This window comes from Mastigoproctus giganteus, chromosome 10 (genome assembly GCF_048544385.1).
Source record: "Mastigoproctus giganteus isolate SK-2022 chromosome 10, ASM4854438v1, whole genome shotgun sequence".
Lineage (NCBI taxonomy): Eukaryota > Metazoa > Arthropoda > Arachnida > Uropygi > Thelyphonidae > Mastigoproctus > Mastigoproctus giganteus.
This window is the reverse complement of record NC_143584.1, coordinates 172,034,779-172,041,529: the sequence shown is the minus strand read 5'-3', so window position 1 is coordinate 172,041,529 and position 6,751 is coordinate 172,034,779.

Genomic DNA, 6,751 nt, shown 5'->3' with positions numbered 1-6,751 from the left:
CCATGTTGAATCATGTCAAATTAGAAGAGATTAAAATGAGACTGACTAATTTTTCTACAATGTACAGTTAATCCAGGCATTCAGTCTTTCCTCATTTGGTTTGATAACAACAGAATTCAACACAGAATCCAGAAAAGTCGTCAAAGAATTCTATTGTGTAGGAGTTTAGCCTACTTATTGTAATAAGTAGGTTATCCATTGGTCTGGTGACAGGATCCGGCAAGAATTATCGGCTTGTAACCTAATTACCCTAAGTAATTAGGTCATACGCACTTCATAAGCGAGTTTTTAAATTATTCACGTGGCATAAGGATTGTTCATTACATTATTTAATCTAGGGATAATAGCACGTATCGTCAATCCCAAATGACATTAGAGCTAAAGGTTATTTTCCCACTACACAAAAGCTGAGCAAAGGCAAAGGAAACGTGTAATATAAAAATACACAGTCAGGCACTAGATTGAAGAACTCTACGGATGGCACCCTCGCGGTAACAGTGGATAAAATCACTGTCCTCCCCACACCCAGTGGGAAACGCCTGAGTTCGAATTCCGTCAATGACACGAGGAATTTTTATGGGCTCTTTCATAACGTGGCTAAGTTATGGGTGTCAGGCGAGGGTTGCATGTTTTTTTTTCCCTCCCAGCAGTTCCAGTTTTTCGTACAGCAAATAGGCAAACTGACAACAGAGTACACGCAAATTTACAGAAATAATAAGCTTGGTTGCTTTGGTGCTTAACACACATAAACATCTACGCATAGCAGACTAGAGAGTGATTGGTAAAAAAAAAAAATTCCTAAACGGGTGGTGAGTTCATATAAGATTATGTTCCTCTTCAAGAATCAAACACAAAAAGAAACCTAAGTGTGTTTTAATAAACTTGCTGTTGACTGCCTCCACTACACTCATTGAGTCGAAGACCGCCATAGGTGACATGATATCACAGAATAAATTTTTAGTATTCACTATGATTCTTTTCAATAAGACACTTTCAAATAGCTCTCCTAGAACATGAGAACTAAGTGACAATATGAGCTATAACCATTTTAGGTATCAGGTGTCTTCAGTCTTGAGGTGTCTCATGCACACACACATCGCACTATGTGTGCTGTGAAAAAGTCAACTCACAAAATTCCGTTTGAGAACTCAAAGTTGGTTTGTGCGGTTGTCATCTGAAATAGATCCACACGTCTGACTGGCAGTTTTTTTTTTGTTACACGACAATGCGTAATACAGACGGCCACACTACGGCAATTATTCAAAAACTGGAAAGTCGCTGACGATCCTCCGTTAGCCGAACGGAAGGGGGGGGGAGCGAAGTGTAATGTGAAAGGCAATTATTTCAATTAGTTTGGTGAAAGGCAATTATTTCAAAGCATTAATAACTATAATATCATCACGTTCGTCTTCAGCATATTTCTACTGATTTGTTGATGCAATTTTTTTCACGTTTCTGATACAGTTTCGTATGATAATAAGATAACCCAAGTGTAAGTGGAAGAGTGAAAAACATCGAAAAAAAGAGGGGAAAAAAAAAAACGATTGCCAAAGAACGAAGACAATTTTGCCCGCCATCTCAAAGTCCGAGAAGCTGACAATGCAAAAGTTCAAAGAATATTGGTAATGGTTACTAAAGAATTACTGTATTTAATGTACTGCATCCTCCCTATAAAGAGGAGTTACAATGTCCTACTTTGGAATAAACTATCACTTGGGTATGCCAATAACATAAGCAAAATGCATCACGGAGTGGATTACACAAAATTATTAGAAGCGGTGTCACGTAATACCACCTCTACATGTCTGGAATGTTCCTTCCTTTCTTTCAGAATTTCCTGAAATGGCTGAATACCGATTTTCAGAACTAGCAAATATGTGATCAGCATCAAGTTGGAGCAACAAGGGATAGGAGTGAGTGAAGGAAAAGGAGGAAATGCAACTAGCACGACAAGTCAGGCAGCTCACGATAAAAGGATGACTGAAGCCTTTAGTTTGTCTGGAAAATTAATGGCCATTCTCACCGAAGACAACGCAAATATGGAATGGAGCAGCAAGTTCATGTCGAGGACTGAAGGATCGTCCTACCTTGGTATAATGAACCGTATCGAGAGAAAAAAAAATCTGTTCAAACCTGCCCTTGGCTTCTTAAGAAGTGAATAATCTAGTATGACTAGATTATGCACTTCTTAAGCATAATACATATTTGATTGCTTTCCTGTTTTAATATTGATTTGTTTCATTTTAATGAGTAGTCAAGTAATATTAATATCACTTTATATTAAGTTGCAAGTTGAAAAATTTGATCCCTGGAAAACATCGCCCTTTCATGCTGATATCCTACTCATAACACATGTAAAAGACATCCGATTTATGCGTCCGTTCATAGGAACACATCCTCCCCCTCTTTCGAAGTAAATTGCAGAAATATCCAAGCACTTCAGTTCATCAGGGTCCAAAATGCAACATGCTTAAAAAATTGACTTTTATACTAATCTTTCTGGGAATTTTGCAACCCACTTGGATTCATGTGACAGACAAATCGATCATAATTTCATTTCAAAAATAAAGTCGCAGAATCTTGGAAAAAACGTAATTTACGAAATACGCGAAAATTTTGAAAAAATTCACTACCCTACTCATAACTGGTAAGTAATCCATCATACAATAACGGAAAAAAATTATTATGGAAATCCACCCTACGGAGGACTTTTTTTTTTACCCATTGTAAGTTCTAATGTTTTCTCTGAAATTTTTAAAATGCGAACAACTGGGATTTGATATCAGTTTGGAGGGAAGTCTGAAATTCTTGTCCGAATTCCACTTTGAATTTGCCTTAGCAAAAATAACCCTTGAGCTTTGTCTCTGAATCTCTTTGAGTTGCAAACTCACAAACAGTTGCCATTGGCTCAATCTTTTTTTCAATACTTGAATCTTCAGAATTTTGGGCTTTCCTGCCTCAACTGCTGTTTAAATTAATTCTATTTGATTAGAATTTCTGGATGCCTTCTCTCCTCTTCTCACACTGAATTGTTCAGCGGTCTAATTCAAGAATTCATTTCTACTGTACGTCTTGGCACTGTCAGCTGCTCGTCTCACTTCAGTTTGCATAAAGGTTGCATTTGCAGTAGTTATTCGTTTCCGAGTTTATGGATTCTGACATCAACGCTGTCTTCCTTCGTCGGCTGGTTGCTTTTTTGCCTCTGTACTCCAAAGATTAGTTACTCACTTCTATCTCAAAATTTTTAAAATATCACTCACCTTAAGAATCCTTTCAAATAACTGATATCTTAACTTATGCGTTGAAATAAATTATACTGAAAAGCGAAAAATGCGTAAAAAAACGAGACATGTAGTAAATTATCTAAATATGAACAGTCAGACTTTAATAAATTCGTTTTTAGTTACTAATCCTCTGAAATAATTATAAAACGGAGTCACCGGATTATAGTCGGGGTGCTCCCCTCTTGCCCTCCTAGGGCAAGAGGGGAGCACCCCGACTCCTGTCTCCCTCTACGTCTTACGCTGTCAAGCATTGATTCCCTGAGGAACATGTTTCCAGCCAATTGTCTTCGGATCTTTAATAAATTTAGGATCCACCCTGATAGGTTCTGTGAAGACAAGCCCTACAGGAAGGAAATCCTCAAGAACTGCTACGAGATTATGAACTTATAATACTCACCTGCTCCTGGACAGACTGTTTTTTTTTTTTTTTTTTTTAACTTGCCTATTTGTATATGACAAAGACTTTTTGTCTTCATGCAATCATATATTTTGTACATTATTGTATATTTAATCCTGTAAAAGTCTCGGGTCGAGCACGCATGTACTCTTGTTTATTGTACATTGTGTTCCTCGCACCTTAGTCTGTAAATATTCACACCCTTCTGACACAGAGCCGTCCCTGGGTGACCCCAGGTTTCTTGGGAAATAAACTGATTTTAATAATAATAATAATAATAATAATAATATTCAAAATAAAGTGTATATAGGAACTACTGCTTCAACTAATGCTGCATACCATAAGCAAGTGCCTCACGTGTAGTGAGGCACTCTTCGAACGTCATCCTTCCTATTGTTGCAAACATTTGGCACAGACCTAAGCATAATACACAAAAATAGTTGGATCAATTATTTTGCATAATTGTAAATTTTGTCTACCGGTATAAATAGTCTATCTTATGTCTACAAGTATAGACAGTAATACTACGAAATAAAGATGGTGAATGAAGATAGTGTCTCATTAATGAACATCTAGCTCATAAGCTTCGCTGGGAAATGTTGCCAGGACTAAATGAAAACTATGGAGGCGAAATCTCCAGTCCCAAGAGACTAGGGTGAAACTTAATCTATATATAGAACAGCCTATAATCTCGTGAAATGGCCTTCAAGAGATACTACTTTTGAACTGTTGGTAAGTGCTAAATTTACCGACCTATTCTTTTGCATTTTTAAAAAGTAACTAGTGGATAATTTTAGTGCTGCACAAAAAAATTATTCAGAAACAGACATGCGTCAATCCACAGTAATTTCCTAAAACGGTGGTGCCATCTGGTTGCAGAATATTAAAATTTGCTTTTCTTGGAAATTTTAATATTTAAATTTATTAAATTTAGACGGCGCTACATTTAATGAACTAGTCATACATAAAATAATATTTTACATATTATTTTATATACGCAGTCTTATTTCTCTTAAAAATACACAAAAACTGATATAAAAACATTAAAATTACACGTCATGTTCTTAACTTTGCTCTTTAGTTGGGAGTAAAATTAAGATGATATAGCCGAGTGGTCATGAACGGGAAAATACTCTTTGAAAGGTCCGTGGTTCAAACACGTGACTGCTAAATACTACTAACTGTGGTATTTATGATTTATTGTAAACTCCTCTGACCTGGTGGTCTTGCCTGAGTATAAACAAAAACAAGATAACTGTTTCAACAGGTGCTCAGAGTCCAGTCAATAAATACATAAATATACTCTCAGTGATGAATGAATTACGATCACCTACCTAATACCACGTTGGGCCACCGTTCGCACGGATAACAAGCTGCTGACCGTCTAGGCATTGATTCCACTAGTTGTCTGAAGACGCCCGTAAGGATCTGCAGCCCTGCTGACTGAAAAGCTTTCACAGTGTCGGAATAGGTGACGGTTGCGTGCCCATACGCCTCGCATCCTGTTCCGAAACATCCCACAGATGTTCAATTGGATTGAGGTCAGGCTAACTTGGAGGCCAATCAAGATGGGTGATATCTTCATTGTGTTCCTCAAACCACACATGCACCGTTTCTGTCCAGGAACAAATGCAACATGGTAGCATAAGAGCTTCCGGTAGGCCTCACTAATAAAAGGATGGTCCATACGCACCAGGGGTCATAGTTCTTGCCTGAAAAATATGACCCATATTAAGCAACCACCGCCACCTGCCTGGATAGTAGGCGCCTTGAACGATAAATCTATGGACTCGTGTTGCTTGCGCCACACACGAATGCGTCCGTCTGCGTGTTACACCAAGTATTTGGACTCAACCGACCAGCACACTCGTTTCCAGTCCTCTAGTGCCCACCGTAGCATTCGCCGCCGACGATAATCAGAGGTTAGTAGAGAGTGTCTTTTGGTGGTCTGCTGTGGAACTTCATACGTTTGAGTATACGGCGCATCGTCATTTGGGATATTATTATTGCATTTCCCATATTGTATTGTGATGTCAATTGTCGCACAGTGACCTGCCACTGATCCCGTACAACACGCTGAACCCTTCGCTCACCCGAAATAGCCACCTTGAGTAATATTTTACAGTTCTGTCGGCGGAAGTGTTTGAACCATTCGACACCATTCTTTGTACACCTTAACCACAGTGGGCCGTGACCAACCTACAACATATGCCGTTTCCGATATGGAAGCACCCAACGCACCAATCCCACAATCATGCCCTTTAGAAAATCCGTGATATCTTTACTACGTACCATAACTGGGGACGAGATTTATGACAGACAGTGGAGAGTCACCATCATGCCAGGTAGATTCTTTATGGAACTACCTAGGAGTTTGTTTTCCTCTCGAAGGCCGTCAGAAAGTAGAATGCCAGTTACAAACTAACCTTAAGCTTCAAAAGGGCCCACTAAAACCTCAACAACGTTTATTTATCTTGAAAGTGTTTCTTCTTCTCTGTCTCGACCGAAGAGAATTACAGCAGCCTTACTAAATAGGCTAGACATAGGTGAGAGCAGCTGTTAGGATATGGCTTCGACTTCCCTAAGGTGTAATTACATCTTAATTCCATGCTGATGTTTCGGAAGGTGGACTCTGTATTCCTTCTCGTCTGTAGTTTATCCCAATCATAAAACAGGGTCGTTTACTCAAGATGACTTGCTCTTCTTCTCCATTGATTAGAAGAGCAAATATAGGGTCATTCATATACAGGTTATGAAGGAAGGAGATGTCATCTACTTTTAAGTTGTTACAAGACAGTGATAGGGTGTCAGACTCAATGGAAAAAAAGTGAAGAATAGATGGAGAGATTTACTTCAAGAGTCCTACGATGGCAGTGCTTTCAAAAATTACAATCGAGCTAAAGCGCAACATCGTTGGGTAGGTGATGGCTCCCGCCTCCTATCAGGACATAAGTATATTAATCTTGTTAAAACTAGGATCAATACCTTCCCAACTCTTTCAAGAACTCGAGACAGATCTAACATCAAGGATTGTAGGGCAGGGTGTATGGCGGTAGAGTCCTTGACCCAT